Source organism: Ictidomys tridecemlineatus, unplaced genomic scaffold (genome assembly GCF_052094955.1).
Source record: "Ictidomys tridecemlineatus isolate mIctTri1 unplaced genomic scaffold, mIctTri1.hap1 Scaffold_35, whole genome shotgun sequence".
Taxonomy (NCBI): Eukaryota; Metazoa; Chordata; class Mammalia; order Rodentia; family Sciuridae; genus Ictidomys; species Ictidomys tridecemlineatus.
The window spans coordinates 1191909-1213870 of NW_027522416.1; positions in this window are offsets into that span (position 1 = coordinate 1191909).

Consider the following 21962-nt stretch of genomic DNA (forward strand, 5'->3'; position numbering starts at 1 on the left):
GTTCATAGTCAGCCTGGGCAACTTAGTGAGGTCCTGCTTTGATGAACCTCAGTGGTAGAGGGTATCTGGGATAAAAAACTCAGTACCAAAAAAAGTTGCAATTGAATACAATATTAATACTTAAGAAAGAAATGTGTGGGCTAAAGAAAATGGTCATTTGTCCCTTCTGTCTTGGCCCTCTCAAGGCTTACAATTCTTTCTCTGAGATGACTTGACTGGTCTTTCAGCACTCTGCTTCGGCCACTTCCCTTTCTAGACAGCTCTCCAACAGCTCAGTGGTAACTCATAGGGGCAGGGTGTCTCTGCATGGTAATGCCATACTGAAATCTATTTGCATTCTTTTTTTCTTTTTTCTTTATACATGACAGTGGAATGCTTTACAATTCATATTACACATACAGAGCACATTTTTTCATATCTGTGGTTGAATACAAAGTATATTCACATGAATTCATATATTCATACATGTACTTTGGATAATGATGTTCATCACATTCCACCATCCTTTTTAACCACTGTCTCCTCCCTATCCCCCACCCCTATGCCCTATCTAGAGTTTGTCTATTCCTCCCATGTGCCCCCTCCATACCCCAATATGAATCAGACTCCTTATATTAGAGAAAACATTTGGCTTTTTTTTTTGAGGGGGAGAGGATTGGTAATTTTACTTAGAATTACCTTTCCAATGCCATCCGTTGACCTGCAAATGTCTTAATTTTATTCTCTTTTATTGTTGAGTAAAAGTTCATTGTGTATATATGCCACATTTTTTTATCCATTCATCTACTGAAGGGCATATAGTTTGGTTCCACAGTTTAGCTATTGTGAATTGTGCTGCTATAAACATTGATGTGGTTGGGTCTCTCTAGTGTGCTGTTTTGTAGTCCTTTGGGTATAGTGCAAGGAGAGGGATAGCTGGTTCAAATGGTGGTTCCATTCCCAGGTTTCCAAGAATTCTCCATACTGCTTTCCATATTGCCTGCACCAATTTCCAGTCCCACCAGCAGTGAACGAGTGTGCCTTTTCCCCCACATCCTCACCAACACTTATTGTTGTTTGTCCTCATAATAACTGCCAGTCTGAATGGAGTGAAATTATAGCTTAGAGTAGTTTTGATTTACATTTCTGTAATTGTAATATATGTTGAACATTTTCTCATATATTTGTTGATTAGTTTTCTGTTTGTATTCTTGACAGGTGACAACTTCATGACCTGGGTTGTACTCTCAGCATTTGTTCATTTAGAGATAAGAGAAAGCTGAAGACTTGCCTGCTGGGATCCTACCTAGTGTTTGGAAGTTTAATGTTGGAGGTGAGATTCCACTCACACCCTCAACGTCCTCCAACTACCTTCCCTTTATTCCTTATACTCCTCAGGAAAAAGCCCTGGTATTGACTTCCCTCTATACTTCCTGGAAGGACCAACAACACTCAGAAAAACTGCATAAACATGTTTGTTTTGCTATTTATTTATTTTGTGGTGCTACGTATCTAACCCAGAACCTTTAGTGTGTCAGACAAGTGCTCTAGTAATAAACCTCATCCAGTTCTTGGTAATTATTTTTAATAGAGTTTATTTGTTAGAATATTTATTTATTTATTGGTTCATAACTTATATTGCAATTAATTAATTTATTTTTAAATTAATTTCTTAGTTTTTTGTGGTTGTTTCTTCTGTTAAGAGAAATTTCTTAACTAGTAAAATATTTTTAACATTTTTGGCTCTGCTGGGGATGAGCCTAGGGCCAAACTCATACCTCTTCACCCCCAGCTCATTAATAAATCCCATTAGCCCTGAGTTTTCAATCCTGTATAGGAGATAATGAGTTAACATGCATATTCCTAAAGAGTAAATCCAAGGAGGCTGCTCTGGAGGAGGGTTTGGTGCATGCCTTCCCACCCCTGCTCTGGGTCTGTGGGGCTTACTTAGGCAAAGGGAGCACCTGAAGAGAAAAAGGCAGTCATTGGGGGCTGTCTGGGTTGACCTCATTTTGTGTGCTCCTCTTCCCTGCTAAACATGTAGGTCATGGAAATTTCTGCTTCAGAAACTAGATTGCGTTCATGACTTTGCTCTTTTGAACCAAGTCCCTGCAGGTGAGTCCACGCCGGACTTTGTGGCTTACTCTCCCTCCTGTCAGGTGCCTTGATCCTTTGGCGTTTTGCACGGTGCCTCCTTGCCAGGGCATGGAGGCGGTACCGCGCAAGTGCACTAGAACCCAGCTCAGAAGGGCTAGCTCCCTGACTACGGGTGAGCTGCAGGCTGGACTTGGGGAAGGATCCATAGTCGTGGCCTCGCTCAAGGCAGGACGTGCATACGGGGTCTGGGACTGGTGTCTGGGGCCACAATGACACAAGGCCAATCCAGGTGGCTCCTCCTCATCATGAACCCACAGCAAATTTGGCGAAGCCACTTGCACCCAGGAGCCGCGGGCACAGCCTTCCACATGGTTCACAAGCCTTGCCTCCAGGAGGGACCCTCTTCAGGTTTGGTAGCGGGAACCCCAAGGGTGCCTGAGTCGGGGATGGTTTGCAGGGGGCTCCATTGGGCCTGGAGAAAGGGCTCCCTGGCAACGCTGGGTCCACACTGCCTCGGGGGAGTATGCCTTGTTGTCTTTCCAAGATTTCAGAGTATCCTGCAGTCACTGCAAAACGGTTGTGGGGTATACCATGGTCAGGAGGAGGAGAGAGAACCCAGGCTGTGGTTAACTTCCTGGTGGTGGCCCACATGGCCGGCTTTCTATAGGGGTGCCCGTGTTTGCTTTACAGACTGGAAACAAGAGACCATTGGCTTCTGTGGAACTCATGTTTGTGATACCTGTTGATGACCAGACTCCTTCCTGCCCACATAGAAAGTGTGGTGCTGGCCCAGTAAATTCAGTGTCAGTCCAGGGCAAGTCTTCGTGAACCATGGAGGCAGTCAGTTCTCCAGTTTTCTGTGGAGATGGAGTATTGAGGATGTCCTGACACCATCACTCTTTTGCTGGTGGTTCTGGGATGTCAGGAGCCCTCCCTGCATGGGCAAAGATGTTCTGTACAATATATGGGCAGTAGGATCTGTAGCAGGTCATGTTGACTCCCATTAGATAGTCTATGTTTGAAGAAATTTAGAATATTCCAATTGACTTAAATGGACACTTTTTTGCTGCAGGTGACTTGGATGCAGATATCCATGCCTTGAGTTGCTGCTGCTTTACTGAGAGGACCCACAGGGGTGGGTAGAGGAACTTCTAGAATTCAGCTTGTCCCATGGGCACCTCACTGCTCTTCCTGCTTTCAGTGCATGAAAGAGAGTGAGACCCAGTTTTTCTGGACCACAGCTATGCCAAGCCATAGAATGCCAAACCAGATGCCAGTAGTGCCCACCCCACCTGCATGACCTTTGTTACTCACCTGAAGCAGCACCAGGATACCATGTGAGTTTGGGTTCCTTTCCTAAAGGCTACTACTGCTAGAACTGGGAAGTAAGTACTTTCATGGGGGTGACTGGGAGGGTGCTGTGTGGGAAGCTTGGATGTTAATTTGGGCATCTGTGATGAGCACATACAAATATCAGGCCTAAATGTGGACATTTGCATTGAAGACTTGTCCTAAGAAAAGTTAGAAAAGCAAGACATGTAAAGGAAAATAGAGAAGGGTGTCCACTTAGATAAGCCATAGATAGAGAAAAAAAAATTGAAAAGGATTAAATTGATAAAAATAAATGCTGAGATCTTGATTTTAAAAGATTGCCACATACAGTGGGACACATTGGCATGTGCCTGTAATCCCAGTGGCTCTTGATGCTGAGGAAGGAGGATTGTGAGTCTAAAGCCAGCCTCAGCAACATAGCAAGACCCTAAAGAAAGCATAAAAATGGACTGGAGATATTGCTCAGTGGTTAAGTACTTACTGAGTTCAATGCCTGGTAACAGAAAAAAAAAAAAAAGATTACCACACAGGCCATGTATGATTTGGCATGCCTGTAATCCCAGAAATTTAGGAGGTAGCAATTCCAAGGCCAACCTCCACAATTTAGGGAGAACCTGTCTCAACATAATAAGGGCTGGATTGTAGCTCAATGGTGAGGGTCCCTGGGTTGAATCCCCAGTACTATATATAAATAAATAAATGTATTAATAAATAATTGCCATACAGGGTTAGACCTGTGTCACTTTGGTGTAGTGCTGTGGTTTGCTTGACAGTGACAACAGTCATTTTGCATTTGCTGACCTCACACATAAATGTTAGGAGCAAATTCCCAAGACATTGCTTTCTCAATGTGACAGAACTTCCACCCATAGGTTAATCTAAAACCTTCTTAGTCTAATATTTTCAGCCAATCAGTATTATAGGGCAAGCAGCTTTCATGATATTATTATTTGATAGGAGATACAATTACATTGGCTTAAATAAACCTGTTGGCAATTGTTTTGAACTTTAAGGCAGTCTTATTTCTTTCATTTTGAGATTTGTTGATATGTACTACTCTGATGATCAAATGATGCCCTTAATTATAGTATTTTGGAGACTGTTTTTAATTTTATCTAATTTTAATCTTTCCTTAAGCACAGGCTTTAGTTTTTTGGGGAGCTAGAGATCTTGTGTTTTTCCTCTTTAGATTCCACTTCACACCCGCTATTGAGTCTTTTTGTTTCTTTTTTGGTAACCAGGGATTGAATTCAGGAGGATGCAATTACTGAGCCACATCCCTAGCTTCATTTTGTATTTTATTTAGAGACGCAGTCTCACTGAGTTGCTTAGTTTCTCACTTTTGCTGAGGTTGGCTATGAAATTGTGATTATCCTGCCTTAGCCTCCCAAGCCACTGCGATTATAGGCATGGGCCACTTCGACCAGTATTATTTGTCTTTCTTAACAAAGATGTTGGTCACTTTTTAATATAATTTTAAATGATTTTATTTTCTTCAGCATGTACCACAGAAAGGGCTGAGATCTAGAGAGAAAGATGAGAAAGATGAATGAGGATAATTTTTGTGGTGATAAGGTACTTATGCAAAGACATTTTTTGGTAACTAGATGAATTTTAACCATGCTGTTGTATTCAGTATGTGTGGGGCTTGTCCCATTTCCTCACCTGTTTACAGTGAATGAGATGTCCCAATAGATGTGGAGATGGTCAGGTTGACTCCTATGCCACTCTATGACAACAAGGTGTACAGTGTTATGAATGAGTGCAACTGGCATGTCATCTTTGCCAGACTTCAGGCAGATGCCCTTCCTCCTCCAGAGGACCTGTTTTTTTCTGGACCATAGCTATGTGAAGCCATGGAGTGCTCACCCAGATGCCAGTCATGTCCACCCCACCTGCATGCTCTTTGTCACTCCCCTGAGGCAGCATCAGAATACCATGTGAGTTTGGGATTCTTTCCTAAAGGCTACTGTTGCCAGAACTGAGCAGGTAAGGATTAGAGTGGATTTTTGGAGGGATGATTGGTGGGTACTTATATGGGAAGGTTGGATGATTAATTTGTGCATTTCTGTTGAGCATATACAAATATCAGGCCTCAGTGTCAATATTTGCACTGAATAATTTTCCTGAGAAAAGTTAGAAAAGCAGACATCTTAATCTCTTGGACACGGGTTATAATTTTACCTAATTTCAATCTTTCCTTAAGCAGAGGCTTTAGTTGTTTGGAGATAGAAATCTTTTATTTTGCCTTGTATTTTGCCCTTTAGATTTTACTTCACCCCACCTTTGATTCTTAAAGAATAAGAGAGACCATGATGTGTTTTTGTTGTTTTATTTTCCTTTGATTTTGCAGTGTTGGAGACTGAACTCAGGCTTCAAACATAGCAACACATGATGTGTTTTAAATACACATAGAATTGTGGTTTCTGATTTATTTCCCAATGATGTTAGAAATTTTTGTTGTATAAGACATAGGACCTGTGACTTTAGGGAATATCTAGCATAATCTTTGTTGTTGTTGTTGTTTTTGGTACTGTGTATTGAACAAGGGGGTCCTCCATCACTGAACCACATCCTCAGCCCATTTTTTAAAATTTTTGTTTAGAGACAGGTCTTTCTAAGTTGTGTAGGGCCTTGGTAATTTGCTGAGGCTGGATTTGAGGTTGTTATCCTTCTGTGGCAACCTCAGGAGCTCCAAGGATTATATGCATGAACTACAGTTTCTGGCCTCCTTAACATTTGATTCAGGTTGGCTTTTGTTATTTTTGATTTGTTTTTGTTTTTGTTTCAATGAAAGGGGAGTAATTCTATGTTGCCCAGGTTACTCTCCAAATCTTGCACCCCAGTGACCCTCCTGGGGCTGTCTATAGACATGGAGCACTGTGCTAAAACTGTAAGCTTGATGCCTCTCTCCTAAGGCATAACTGAAAAGTTCCTGTAAAAAGCATTTGAAATCTTTTCCTTTTTGTTATATAAAGCTTCTTGCTGACATTGAAACTCCTGGATTCATACCCCATTATATTATTTTTTAATTCTTTTTTATTTCTTTTTTTAGTTGTTGATAGACCGAACCCAGTGCCTCATGTATGCCAGGCAAGGTTGCTACTGCTGAGCTTCAGCCCCAGCCTCGTTATATTACTTTATTTTTCAGGTTCTGAGGATTGAACCCAGAGCCATGTGCATGCTAGCCAAGCACTGAGGTACATCTCCCACACTTTTTGAAAATTTTGTGACACGGTCTTCCTGAGTTGCTATGGTTTGGCTTGAAATTTAAATCCTCCTGCCTCAGCAGTTGGAATTACAGGTGTGTGCCACCACATCTGACTTTGTGACAGTTTTTTTCTTAAAGTGAGGTTCTGTAGAGTTCATTTTGTTGGTAGTTAGAAAATTATTTTCTCATATAAACCCTGGTTTATATGAGAAAATAATTTTTCTCATACATAGACCCTGAAAATTGGAATTTGGCATATTGTAGGAAATAAATTTAGGCCATTGTGGCTGGGAATATGGTGGCAGGTGGGTTGTAAGTAGGAGGTAGAGAGAGGTTGGCAGAAGAAATCTTAATTGATTATGAGTGGTATGAAGTCATTGGAGAATTTTAATCTAGGGATCCAGTTTGTATTTTTAGAGGATCACTTTGGGTTTTTAAAAAGTAGATTATAGTATAAGAGTGGGGTTAAGAATACCAGCAGTGACGCCTCTGCAGTAGCTTGAGATGAGCTAGACATCATGATAGTCTGGAAAGGGATGGAAACAGTATAAAGGAAAATGTTCAAATATGATCCCTCTTAGATCTTTGACTTGAGTAGCTGGATGGTACCATAAATTGGGGAGACCTAGGGAGTATAGGTTTGAGATGCCTAAATCAAAATAGTCTTGTAGGCACACATGTCCACAAGTGTTCACTCAGTTTCTGATCTGAGAAGATAATCAGCTCTTATTCCCACTACCAAATCTACTGCACAGTTATTCACTTCATTTAAAAAGGATGTGATTATTCCAGTCATTGGGAATGGGTGCAGTGAGATCATTGAGGTAAAAAATTTAATATGGTGTTGAGGAGATAGCTAGTAGACCCAATTGATTTGCATGGTATTTCATGCAACAAAGATTATACAGTGTACCTAAGGTGTTGGGGAAGGATCCCAATGGTACTAAAATTCTATTAGCATCATTTTAAAATGTGAAAGATCCTTCAATGATCCATTTATATTCATTTTAGTTGTAGGCAATGCACAAAATGAGTTAGATAGAAGCTGTCTGCATAACAGGTGATCCTAGATAATCAAAGACTTCTTACAATCATATAGTTAAGTACAAGTTGATTTACTAATGAATCATTTAAAACTCTAGACCAGTGCAATTCAACAGAACTCTGCAGTTATAGAAATGCTGTAATCCTGTGTGGTCTGATCTGGTGGCCAGTCTGCTGAGAATTAGAAACGTGTCTCATGTGATTAGGAACTGGATTTTAAATTGATTGATACTATTTAATTTCAATTTATTTAGGTAGTTGCATGTGGCTTATAGCTTCTGTATTTGTAATAATAATTACCTTTATGTAGTTAATTATTTGCTTAAGGAATATATCTTTCTTTATAAAAGCTATTGGTCACTTTTTAAACTTTTAGCTGGTTTTATATTCCTTCAGTACATACCACAGAGAGGGAAGAGATCTAGAAAAATGTGAGAAAGATGACTTAGGATCAAAAATTTTTGTGGCTATAATGTGCTTATGCAATGTAAATCAGACTATGTTAAAGAGACATTTTCTGGTAACCAGGTGATTGTTAACCATGGTGTTGTTTGCAGCATTTGTAGGCTTGTCTCATTTCCTCACCTGTTTACATGGAATAATATGTTCCAATAGATGTGGAGATGGTCATGTCATCTCCCATGCAACTGTATGACAACCAGAAGGTGTGCTGCATGATGAATGAGTGTGAACGACATGTCATCTTTGCCAGGCCTGATGCAGATGCCCCTCCTCCAACAGAGCACTGGGAGGAGCATGTCAATAGTAGGCCACTCCTCAGAGGGATGGGTTAATGTCACCATCCTATAATAATTTTTTCATGCTCTTTAACGAGACATTTATTGTAGCTACATAAATGGGAATTTTCTCCTAACTCTGTCTCATGACTGTCAGCTTGCTGTGCTGTGAGCTCATTGAGAGTAGGGCCTGCATCTCTGCCATCTCAGCCTCCTTATGGCCTTGCCTGGCATACAGTAGGCATATAGGCAGAGTGTTTTTTCAGAGCTCAGAATAATCCATGGAGGATTTCTTGAGCCCATGAGTTTGACTCCAACCTGGGCAACATGGTTCATGTTGCTGAGACTTGCCTCAAATTTGTGATCCTCCTGAATTGCTGAGATTACAGGTGTGCACTACTGTGCCTAGCTAAGAATCCTCTCTTTAAAAAAGTTTGTGGAATAAAAAAAAATAATTTAATTTGATGGGTGTGGCTAGTTTGTAGCTTGCATTACAATATAGGGCTCACCCAGACTACCAAAAATTAAATGTACATTTGTATGATTTTACATTTTTGTGGTCTATAGCTAGTAGAGTGCAAATTTTTTAGAATCACATGAGAATCCAAGAGATATTTTGAGTGGCTTTAAAAATAGATTTAAAACTGGGTGTGGTGGCATGTCTGTAATATGAGCTACTAGGGAGGCTGAGACAGGAGGTCTACATGTTTGAGGTCAGCATTGTGCTAAATAGACTCTGTCCTAAAATTTAAAAAGAAAGTGTTGAGAGTACAACTCAGTACTAGAGTATGTCCCAGCAGGCATGAGCTCTCAGGTATAATCCTCCCTATTCTCAAACAAACAAATATACAAACAAAGTTTTGCAATCTCTGGTTTTGAGGGATATTTACATTCATTTTCCTGGATTTGCTGGCTAGTTTTGTTTCCCTGCCCCTGCCTCCAACAGAATCAGCATTCCTCCATTTTTCTTTTGTTTAGCAAACATTTCCCTTTTATATAACAACTTTATTGAAGTTTATTTACACACCTTGTAATTCACCAGCTTATGTGTACTGCCAGTGCTTTTTAGTGTAAATTCAGAGTTATGCCCCCAACACCCTAGTGAGTTTGATGAACTATTTCATCACCTCAATAAGAAACTCTATTCCTATTATCATTCAATCACCATTCCTCCTGACTTAACTGGTCCCTGGGAGCCACCAGTGCACTCTTTGACATAGATTTGCCTCTTTCGGACTTGAGTATATGGGATTATGAACTGCATGTTTTCCATGGTGGGTGATTTGGCTTGTGCTTGGTGGAATGTTTCCAAGGGTCATGCTTATTAGTCCATGTTACATCACTCCTTTCTGTTGACTGACATTCCATTGATTAGATAATCCATATTTTATTTGTCCACTGATCACTGATGGGCATTTAGGTTGTTTCTGCTTTGGCTGTAATGAAAATGATGCTGTGAACATTTGTGTATGTGTGTGTGTGTGTGTGTGTGTGTGTGTGTGTGTGTGTGTGTGTGTTTTGCTGGGGATTGAAACCAGGGCCTTGTGCATGCTAGCCAAGTGCTCTACTGAGCCACCTCAGCAGGCCCTGTGTACAAGTTTTTGTGTGAATGTATGTGTAAAGTACCTAGGAATGGAATTGCTGGATCATATGTATATGAACTCTGTACTTAATTTCTGAGAAACTGCCAGACTGTTTGAAAAAAAATGGCTGCTTAGCATTTCGCTTTTGATGAAGCTGGCTTTGAACTCACGATCCTTTTGCCTCAGCCTCCCAAGCAACTGGAATTACAGGCATGAACCACCACACCCAGCTTAATACTTCACTCTATTTAAAAGAATTTTTGTAATTGTAGATTGACAGCATGACTTTATTTTTATTTGTTTTTTGTTATGTTGTGCTAAGGAAAAACCTGGTACCCCACACATGCTAGGCAAGTGCTCTGTCACTGAGCTATGGCCCCAGCCCAAATGCTTTTACTTCTTATTGTATTAATTTTCTGGAGTTTTAACACCCCTAAGCAGGGCCATTGTTTTTTATTTGTGACAGGTCTTTCTATGTTGCTAAGGCTGACTTTGATCTTTAGATCCTCATGACTCACTCAGCCTCCCTAATGCTGGGAGTACAGGTGTCATCACATTGGCCTCTGGAGTATCTTTGTTTCTTACTTTTTTTGGTACTAGGGATTGAACTCAGGGGCAGTAAAGGACTGAGTCATATCCCCAGCCCCATTTTGTATTTTATTTAGGGAGATGCTTGACACATCACCATTACTGTGGCTAGCTTTGAACTCATGGTCCTCTTGCCTCATCCTCTCTAGCTGCTGGGATTACAAGTGTGTTGCCACAACATCCAGCTCTGGAGTATCTTTCTTATTTCAATGCAGTTGCATTTTCCCACTATGTTTTAACTTTATAATTCTTTTTCCCTTTTACAGAGGTTTGAAATTTTCATATAGCTACATTTATCTTCCCTTTTGTCTTCTATGTTTTTTAGATGTTTTCTTATTTCATTCTTAGAAAGACCTGAATCTGAAATAGGTATATGGCTAGGTAGATTGATTACTATTTTCTACCTTGCTAGTGGTTATCTCAGCCCTATTTTTTGACTTTATTTTTACTGATAAGAAACACTACCTTGATATAAATCTTATTTGGGCCTTGCAATCACTTATATTTAAAAAAAATATTGAGTAGTTTTTTTCCTAATGACAGGGAGAGTCAGTAAACAGGTATTACTGAGTTGGTATTTTTGTGGGTTTTTGTTTTGTTTTGTTTTGTTTTGTTTTAATCCTGGGAATTGAATTTGACCACTAAGCCACATTTCCAGACCTATTGTTATTTTTTTATTTAGAAATATGTTGTCAAAAGTTGTTTAGTGCCTCACTATTGCTGAGGCTGGCTTTGAACTCACAATCCTTCTATCTCAGCTTCCTGAGCTGGTGGGATTACAGGTGTGCACCACTGTAGCTGGCTCTGATTGGTTTTCTTCTATTGCCTTTGTTTTCATATCTTTAGGAGGCTTCTTAGTCTGAATTAGAGTACCTAATTCAGATTGCCAGGAGTGGGTTGATGGGCAGGTTAACAGGATCCACAATTCTGTCTGGTTGCATTAATGTGGGGTTAAGAACTGTAGGGTAGATTCCTGATTTCAGTTTACTGCTGATTTGGAGGACAGAAAAAGTTTTCAGTAAGCAGATGGTCATGTGTATGGTGGTGTCATATACTGGGATAACAAAATGTTAACTTATATAGGACATAAGTTTACTAATTTTGTGGCATAGAGGAAAAATTAAGAAGCATGGAAAAGGGAGAGAAATTATTGTAGGGTAGAATTGAGACTGGGAGAATAGTCACATATCTGTCATATTTTTCTTTTTAAAGCTAGTTTAAGTAGAAGTTTTACCATAATCTAAGGTTTTGGTATACTCAAATGCTTTCCTGTTTCAGGTTTTGTGAAATGTACAACCTATGCAATTCAAATTTCTCTATACGCTGGTACCCTATCTTCATTTGCTGGAGTATTTTAGGTATTAGATAAATAATTAGCTTTGGTAGCACTAAAAGACTTCATCATTGACTGGTATTGACTTTTAGGTGAGAATATACAAATGTGTGCTGAGATGATTCATTGCCAGGATTTGGAACAGAATCTTGTGTCAAGTTATACTCTTTCAGAAGGGGATCAAAAAAGATTACAGAGTTTTCCTTAAATGTTGTGCATACATGAGGAGTGTCCCTAGGGTATGTCCTTAATTTCTCAGATATTCCCTTTAGGACTGACTGGACAGTGGCCCAGAACACACTATTCAACAAGAACCTCAAAGCCCTGCAGTCTAACCAACTTGCCCTCTTGGCCAACGAAGGGGTAAGAAATCAGAAATCTGCCAATGTGGGCTCTTCCTAGTTCAGGTCTCTATGACTGACTGATTTCTACCTACCTCCTATTTGCTAACTATGTGAAACTCTTGTTCCTTCTTCTTGTATTTTTCAGGCTTGTAATGAGCCAGTGCTGCATCATGTAGCTGTAGACAAGTGTGCAAGGCGGGTGCGGCAGGCCCTGGCCAGTGAGAGTTGGGACACCAAGATGATCCAGTGGCTGCACACAACCTTGGTGGATACCTTGAGTCTGCCCATGCTGGCTGCCTACATGGATGCTTTGCAGGCACTGAAAGGGAAAGGAAGGCTATGGTTGGTGTCTGCCCTGTGCTGGGGGCCACCAGTCCCTGTGATGCATTCAGATATGGGGTTGGGTAAAGTCTTTACGTGGTCAGTTTGGAGGGCATGGCTAGCAGGTATGCTAATAAAAATAGGAGACAATGTCTTGTTTTTACATTTGATCTGGTGTAATGTCTTTGTGCCATCTCCATAATGAGGTGCAGGGCCTAAAATCCAGAGGACTCACGACCTGACAGCCCCTGGCTTATGTCATTACTGGATTTTATTTTCCTGCTCCCTCTGAAGTCTAACATCCTCCATCAGACCTTGATACTTTTCATTCTCCAATCTTTAAAAACCTTTTTTTTTTCTTTCTGAAAAGGATCTCTAACATGTAAAAACCTTTTCCTTTCCCTGAGATCACTTTGACCTCTGTAGGCAGTGTGGAATTCACACAGATACTCCTTTGGAATGTAAGCATCAGTGTATTTGAAACTCATATTTATACATCTGCGAGGCCACATCTTTGTGGACAGGAAAACAACAGGATATGGTATAATTCATGATATATACACTATTGTTGGATATGTTTTTAGAACATAATAGTAGGCTTCATTAACAAGCCACACTTGAAGGCTGTACTTTAGAAGAAAATGCAGGGTTTATTTAAATTTTCTTATTTATATAAGGATACAATGTCTTTATTTTGTTTATTTGTTTTTAGGGAGTCCTAAGGATTGAACCAAGGGCCTCATATGTGCAAGGCAAGTGCTATGCCACTGAGCCAAAATACCAGCCCAGAAAAAGCAATTTTAAAAAATTATATATATATATATATTTTTTTTTCTGCAAATAGTCACTAGAAATTTTAGAAAATGCAGAAATACATAAGGAAAAAGTCATGCATAGTTCCACAGGAATTCTATGAACATTTGGCATGTTCATATCATCATACAGCCTTTTATATAGTGCTGTATATATTTTGTTTTATATACTTTGTTTTATATGTAGAATTTTAGCAAAATCCTTTTGTTCCTTTCTTTCTCTGTCTCTTCTGTCTTTCTCTATCTCTCAGTACTAGGGATTAAACTGAGTCTCACAGCTCAGGCTGGCCTCAAGCTTATCATTCTTCACATCACTGTGATGACAGCATGGCCACCATGCCTGGTGCTAATTATTTCTGTGGGTTGTATATTGTCTAGTATGTATTTGAAATTAACCCATGATGGGCATGGTGGTACACACATGTAATCCCAGCAGCTTGGGAGGCTGAAACAGGAGGATTGTGAGTTCAAAGCCAGCCTCAAGCAACTTCAGTAAGACCATATAAAAATAAAAAATCAAAATTAGTGATGTGTCTCTGTCTTTATGCATCCCTGATTTCAATCAATGGTACCAAAGGAAAAAAAAGAAAAGAAAAGAATCATAGATATTCAGTCAGGTGGATAAATTATTTAACTGCTCCCTAACATGTACTTTTAGATTGTTTATGTATTTTGATTGTTATTAACAGATAATATGTCACTGGGTATATATTATTTTTGATATAATTTCTTGTTTTGGAACCAGGAATTGATCCAAGAGACACTTAACCACTGAGCCACATCAGGCCTTTTTAAATTTTTGAGACAGGTTCTCCTTGCTCAGTTGCTTAGGGCCTCACTCATTTTCTGAGGCTGGTTTGAACTCACAATCCTCCTGCCTCTACCTCTCAAGTTGCTGGGAATACAGGTGTGTTCCACCATGCCTGGATTGATATAATTCCTTTTAAAAGGTTCTCTAGTGAAATTGTTTGGTACAGGGATGGGGATAAACTTAGGATCCAGATGCATTTCAACAGATTGATTTCAAAAGGAGCATACACACTGTCCTTGCATTCTGGGGGCTTACTTTTCATGCAGCCACTTATTTGTGCCTTTGCTACACTGAAGCATCTCAAACTTTGTCTTTCTAGATCCCAACCTTGATTGACCACATGCTTGTGTCACCCAACACAAAGACTGGGGCCAAAGGAACTGAGGTCTGGTTGCTGCTGCTGAAAAGGCCCTGGGACCCTGTTGCAGAGGTGCTTCCTCATGACAAGCCAGTGAGTTGAGGGGCTCAGGCTTAAGTGTGACAGTGAGATGTTATGACTCGTAGCCTGTAGCGCTGGCTGGAGGAAGATGTAACCTTTTCCCTTAACCACTTGTTTATTAGTGCCTAACATAGTTCTGTAAGCAATGGGTCATGGGTGGGTGATCAGCCATAAAAGCCACTTCTGATGGTTTCGGGTGAGACTCTCACTCACCAGGTGGGATTTTATCTTTGCAGAGGAAACTCCCTGGCTCTCCTCTGATTCTTATCACCTCCTCAGGCCCCTCTAACTCTGCATTCCCCACTTCACACCACCACTACGTCTGGAAATCTCAGCTGTGCTGCTTAGGCAAGGTTTGTTGGGGGCAAGAGGATGTTCCCACGTGGGAATAAGATCTAGGAGGATGGAAGAGAAGAAACATAGGAGGGTGTAAAAATGGATGAACTTGAAATGTAGAGCATCCTGTGACTCTTAATTGGTGTTCAGATGCCACTTGCTGCAAGGTTGAGGGATTAAGAATAGGTTAAGTAGAATGGAGAGATTTGAACCTAGCACTTTGGCATGGCACCCTTCCTTCCTTTAGGTCATCCCTGTCACCACCCATCTGCCAAAAAATGGCAGTGGAGTGGGCCTTCTGCAGTGCCTTGAGCATATGATTGGGGCAGTGAGAAGCAAAGTTTTGGAGATGAGAATGACCCTGTCTCAGGTGACCCTGGCACACCCCGGGTGAACCTGCTACACCCAGTGTGCTGGGGTGTTTATACCTGTCTGAAGCCTCCTTCTGACTGTCTTCTTTTCTTTCCTGTGAAGATTCACCACCATTTCCCACACAAACCCATCATTTTAATTGGCTGGAACATGGGAGCTTTGGTGGCCTGTCAGCTAAATGGTTTCTGTCTTATTTGGAGGTGTCTTTGGGGGCACTGCTTGCTTATGATGGCCATCAAGGTCTTGACTTGTGTTTCAAGCCCAGTGCTAGATGCTTACCTGATAATTGCATTTTAAACTGTAGAAAACATACTTTTAGTGTTTTTTTTCACTTTATTATGGAAAATTTTCAGCAGGACCCAAAGTAGAGAGAAGCTAGTAAGTACACCACAGGGCCCCTTGCCCAACTTTAGCTATAACAAACTCATGGTAGGCTTGCTTCATCTTTCCCCTACCTGCTTCCTTTCTCACTCAGGTTAATTTGAAGGAAACCCCAATATATTATATTTTATTTATGTACATCAATCAGCATTTCAAACAACAACAACAACAAAAACAACTCCTGAGTTACTTTTTTTTCCCCACATGTAAGTACCATTTAATTTGCCCAACTGAAAAAAAAATAAATCTCATAGGCACAATTCAATAGCTCTGGAATTTCATGTTGTGTTCACATTCTGTCCCTTTATAAGATATTGAGGAGTTTTTCCTTTGTCTTACATTGTGTGTCCATGTAAGTGCCCCTGACATGTCCACAGCCCCAGTGCTGTCCACTTAGTGGAGTAGATACCTAGAGCCCAGAGAGGAAGAACACATCCACCTGACTCCTGCTCCCAGGGACGTGAAATCAGCAGCTGTTCCACAAAAACTGGGATGTCTGGAGCAGAGAGATTCTATTCTACTTAAGGGAGAAAGGCAATGCCTTTACCATTTTATGAACTCTTGGTGGAGAAAAGTCGGCCTAGCAGATTGACAAGGTTGAAGTGAGAAACCTCCCATCCTGTGCCATCTGAGGACCTGACTTCCCTTCATGGTAGCTCTCATGGAAGAGCACACCTTGTGTTAGGACAGAGGAAGGGGAGGAGGGAATGGCTGGTGGGTCTGCCAATCCCCTGGACACTGGGTAGGCTGAGGCAGACTGAAGTCACCTTCCCGCAGACAGACTGTGCCATTGTCCAAAGGTGTCAATCATGGAATATATCACTGCTGTTGTCTGCCTTGAGTTTCCTCTGTTCACTTTGTATGGCCCCCGGGGGGTAAGAGTAAGGTGAAGCTGGTGGCAGAGGTCATTGACAGTGGGGACAGGGGCATCAGGAACACATCCTCATACATGCTGGGTCAGTTCTGCATGATTGTGAACTGGCCAGATCTAACCCTATACCCCTTATAGGATGTGGATGATCCCCTCTTTAATATGAAGATTGAACCCAGGGATGCTCCACAACTTAGCTTTATCTTCAGCACTTTTAATTTTTGATCTTGATGCAGAGTATCACTAATTTGTTGAGCTAGATCTCAGACTTTCAATATTAAGGCTCTGTCCCCTCAGTAGTTGGGATTACAGGTGTTACTGCATACCTAGCTGACTGGTGCTGAGAGTGTTAGACACATAACACTAATAATGTCCCTTTTGCTTAGAAATTTGGGCACTCACTCTCTTCATCTAAATGTGGGGACCTGGTTTTCTCTTTGTCAGGATTCCCAATCAGAAGCTGGGGTTTTAAGGCTAGCTTTCAAAGTGGGGAATCCAGTCAACTATGGTCATTTTCTCTTATTCGGTAGAGCTAGCCTAGGACCCCCTTTCATCTGCTAAACTATTAACCTCAGGGTTGGAGGCTGAGCCAAGTGACCTCTCAGTGAGGCCTAGCAGACCAGATGGACTTCACCTGTTCAGACTGAGGTGTGGTATTTGTGGAGGGGATGAAGCAGGCACCATGCTTAGTTTTCCACATGGATTGTTTTGTTTGATACCATGACTACCTGAATGAGGTATTATGATTCTCCCTTTTTGCAATGTGAAAACAGGCTCAAGAAAGGTTGCATCACCTGCCCGAGGGCTAATAAATGCTGTTTCATTGGTGCAGAGAATGACAGATGAAAAATCCGTTCTTATTTTCATAGGATGCTATGGAATATTTTATAAGCATTTTCTTCTTTCTGTCTCTTAGAATCAGCAAGATAAAGAAGAAATCCGAAGGATTGTCTCAAAGGATGGAGGACAGATGTATTCAGGTGATCACTTGTCTCACTTGTCTTGTGTTTCTCTCAGCAAGGCCCTCTTCTATTGCCATTGAGGTTCAGTCTTGTTGGCAGCAGCTTGATGAATGGTGTGGGAGTATCCAAGGGGGCTTCTGATAGGCCTAAATAATAAGCAAAGGAGAGTGGTGACCCTAAAGGAGGGTGAACCAGTAAGAGAGAGGGTCTGTGGGAGAAGGATGGAGGGTCTGTACAGAGGCACCTGCTACAGGTCTACTCTGTTGTGGCTGTTTGGAAGGCTGGGTTTTGTTGCAGGCACTGTGAGATGGGGAGCAGCAGCAGCACACCTGAAACAGAAGCCAAGGAGGAGTCACATTAGCTTCACACTGTCTGGTGGTTCTTGTTGTCAGGTGGAGGACCCATCTGCCTGGCTTCTTTTTGTACTAGGATGAGATTGTGGACTTCCTGATGGGAGTGCTTACTTGGTGTGAGCCTTGGCATCAGGATGCTGAGAAGAAAAAGCCTCATGATGTGGCCTGCAGAGACATGGCATTTTAAGTCCTTGAGTGGGGCAGTCAATCTGCTTCCCCAGCTGCCCTCCTCACCCTTGCACTCAGAGGTAGAGTGGGTGGGGAGGGAGCACTCTTGCTGGTGGTGAGGACTTCACAGTGGGCTCTCTAACTTTCTGGGGATGCCTGTGAGTTCCTCTGAGGAGGCTCTAGGGTCTCCTGCTGACTGTAGTAAACCCAGGCAGACTTGACTCATCTCTTGGCCTTCTCACTCCTGAGGATCTTTCCAGAGTGTCCAGTAGCCACACCTCCCATTCCATGACCATCATGGCCACAATGACCTCTGTTCAGAAGTCAAGAGCAGGTTCTCCCAGATGCCCAAGAGAGATGTGCAGTGGAAAGAATCTATGCTGACCCACAAACCAGCCCAGGGTATAGGCTCAGCGACCAGTGGCCTCTGTCAAGTTCTTTCTACTGCAGGTGGTTTCACATGGCAGGTAGAAAGCACTGGGTCTGCAGCTTTGTCCAGAAGGATACGAGAGGCTCCCTTTCCACCTTCCTGTCCAGGCAGAATTAGGTTGCAATGAGTGGCTCTTGTGCCTGCAGCTTCCAGGAAGCAAATGGGGAGGCAGAGGTGGGGAGGACACAGGCAAGGAATCAGCCAAAGGCAGTGGGCTCAGCATACAAAGGAGCAGCAGAGCAAGAGCCACAATGAAAGATACAGTAGGAGAGAAAGAGGAAAACACCAGGTGAAACAACCACAAAAATGCCCTTGAGTTAAATCCCCAGTAATCCACTAAAAAAGAATTTGTAGTCTTTTCCTTTAATACTTGCAGTGTATAATCTGAAAAGTCAGCTGCTCTTGAGGTTGCCTAATATGTGGTAAATTCTTGTTTCTGTCATTCAGATCATCTTGGTTTTTAATTTCTGACTATAGTGTGTCTCAGTATGGAGCCCATCTATCCTAATTAAGGAGGAAGCAGAGTGGGACATTAGAAATAGGATTAACTTTCAAGTTTTTCCTACTTATATTTTGTTAAGTTTCTTGTATGTGTAGGTTAATCTCTTTCATTTAAATAAGAAACTTTGGACATTTACAATTTTAAAAATATTTCCTTTGTCATAATTTGGGTCATAGATGCCCACCAATAATTCGTTGAAGGCTTGGTCTCCAAGCAGCAATGTTCAGAGGGGAGAAACATTGGGTGGGGGGATTGAATCATGAGAACATTTACCTCATGAATAGATTAATTCATGGATGGATTCAAAACTTAATTGTCTATCCAGAGGCCATGGAGATTTTGGAGGTGGAAACTTATTGGAGAAAGGTTACTGTGGGTGTGTTCACAAAGAGGATATTTTGTCCTTGATCCCATCCTCTTTCTGCTACCTGGCCACCATGGCATGAGCATCCTCCTCTGACATATGCTCCTGCACCTTGATGTTCTGCCTCATGACAGATCGCAAAAGGGTGAAATCAAGTGACTATGGACTGGAACCCTTGAAATTTGTTGTCTGAAATAAACATTGCCTCCTTTAAAAGTGTTTATCTCAGGTATTTTATCACAGCAGCAGAAAGATGACTAATACACCTTTTGTCTATCTCTTCTCCTGGCATTTCCATTACATGTATACTGGTGGACTCAGTGATAACTCTTAAGTCTCTGAGGCTTTGTCCCTTTTTTCTTTCTATTCGTTAGACTACATAATCTCTATTCTAATATCTTCCAGTGCATTAACCCTTTCTTCTGCCAGATCAAATGCATTGTTGAGTCTTTCAGTGGATTTTTTATTTCATGTATTTTAGTTTTCAACTCTAGAATTTCTATTTTTTTAAATATTTTCTGTCTTTCTCTACTTAGTGAGATATCACTAACATACACTTAAAAAATTCTTTCCACAGGACTTCCTTTTACTTTTTGTCTTGAGAATTGAACCAAGGAACTTCTATGCTAAGCACAAGCTCTACTTCTGAGCTATGCTCCCAGCCTCTTGTATTCTTTGAACATATTTATAGTAGCTAACTTAAAGTCGTTGTCTAGGAAATCACATCATCTGAGTTCCCTCAGAGACAGTTTCTGGTGGCTAATTATTTGTGCAAATTTTCTCTGTCTTTATATGTTTTATGCTTTAAAAATTTACTTTTTAGTAACATTATTTGGCAATTCTGAAAAGTAAAAATTCCGTCCTCCAAGGTTTGTTGTTGTTGTTGCTGTTTGTTTTAGTGACATTCCTGGGATGATTCTGTAGTCTATATTTCCTGTAACATGCAGCCAACTGAAATCTTTCTTCAGTTAGTGATTCATAATGCTTGAACTAAGAATTCTTAAGCCCCTTTACCTAGCAAACTTTCACCCATTATCAAGGAGTTTACCTTAAGTCCCCTGGCAGTTTACAACCCTTTCTTGGTCCTTACTTCCTGCCTATATATGGCCTCAAAGTCAGAAAGAGATTGGGAACCTTCCTTTGTCTTTCTTGAGCATAGCGTAGATTTTTGGATCCCTAGAATATATTAGAATTTTCGAAGTATTCTTTGACTATCTTACTGCCGCAGTCTGGCTGGGCACAAATCACGAGCCACTCAAGCAGGAACAAACTTTATTTCTGAACTCCCATGTATGCCACCCACTTGGCTTTCTTCCAGGACACACCACACCAACTGGAACTCCCTCCTCTGGGCTGCACATGCACTCACTCTTGGAACTGCAAGAACTCAAAAGGAACTCCAAAGTAGCCGGTACTGGACGCAGCAAGAGCCCTCCTGTTACCGGACAGTAAAGATCTAATATACAATTGAATCAATCCAGCATCATCTTAATGGCTGCCTTTCAACCATTACTTCTGGCAAAATGCCAGGGACCATTCTTACTCCCTGTGGCTCTCAACATCTTACCTCCTTAATCATCTTTTTAAATTCATGGCCAGCACTTTGTTTTCTACAGCTGGTATCAGTGTATTTAGACAGCTGTGATGTTAAGCAATTGAAGTTTATTGAGACTGACAAACATCCTGGCGATAGGAATTTTCCAAGCAGAGAGCCCTAAATAGGACTAATAATTTCGTAGGTGTGGGGGCTTTTCCATGGAGAGAGCTCCAAGTTGGGAGAATAACAACATACTGTTAATGATGTTTTATCATGGAACTGTACCAATCTCCTTGGTACTGGCGATTGAACCCAGGGGAATTACCACTAAACAACATCCCTGGTCATAACTGAAATTGAGACTGGATTGCACTAAGTTGCTTAAGGCCTTGCTAAGTTGCTGAGGTTCATCTTGAACTTGTGATCCTCCTCCTTCAGCCTCCCAAGTTGTGATTACAGGTGTGTGTCATAGAGCCCAGTTACAGACAATATTTTGGGGAATGGAGATTTCTAAGGAGTTTACACCTCAATCTTTTCTTTCTATCCCTGGAGTTTTTTTTTTTTCTTTCTTTGTCTTTCCTTTTCTTTTATTTCCTTTTCTTTCCTTTCCTTTTTTTTTTATAATGGTGATTGAATACAGGATACTACTGTAGATCTTGATACCCAGCATAAACACTCTCTCTCTCTCTCTCTCTCTCTCTCTCTCTCTCTCTCTCTCTCTCTCTCTCTCTCACACACACACACACACACACACACACACACACACACAGACATACACACATACACACAACTTTATGAATCACTCCAAATTGGGGTGGTATGGGTACCCTTGGAAAAATCCAGTGGGAAGCCAGGACTCACCTTAAACCTTGGTGCCTGGCTTGTTGTCTAGGCCCTTCCCTTGGGAGATGCCATATTTTGAGCACTTTGAAGATTGAAGTTGCATAGTTCCTTGAAACTTAACAGCAAGAATATTATCCTATTTCCACTTTACAAATAAATTGAAGCTCATAAAAGTCAAGTCATGTCCTCAAGGTTAGAACACGATGGGTGGC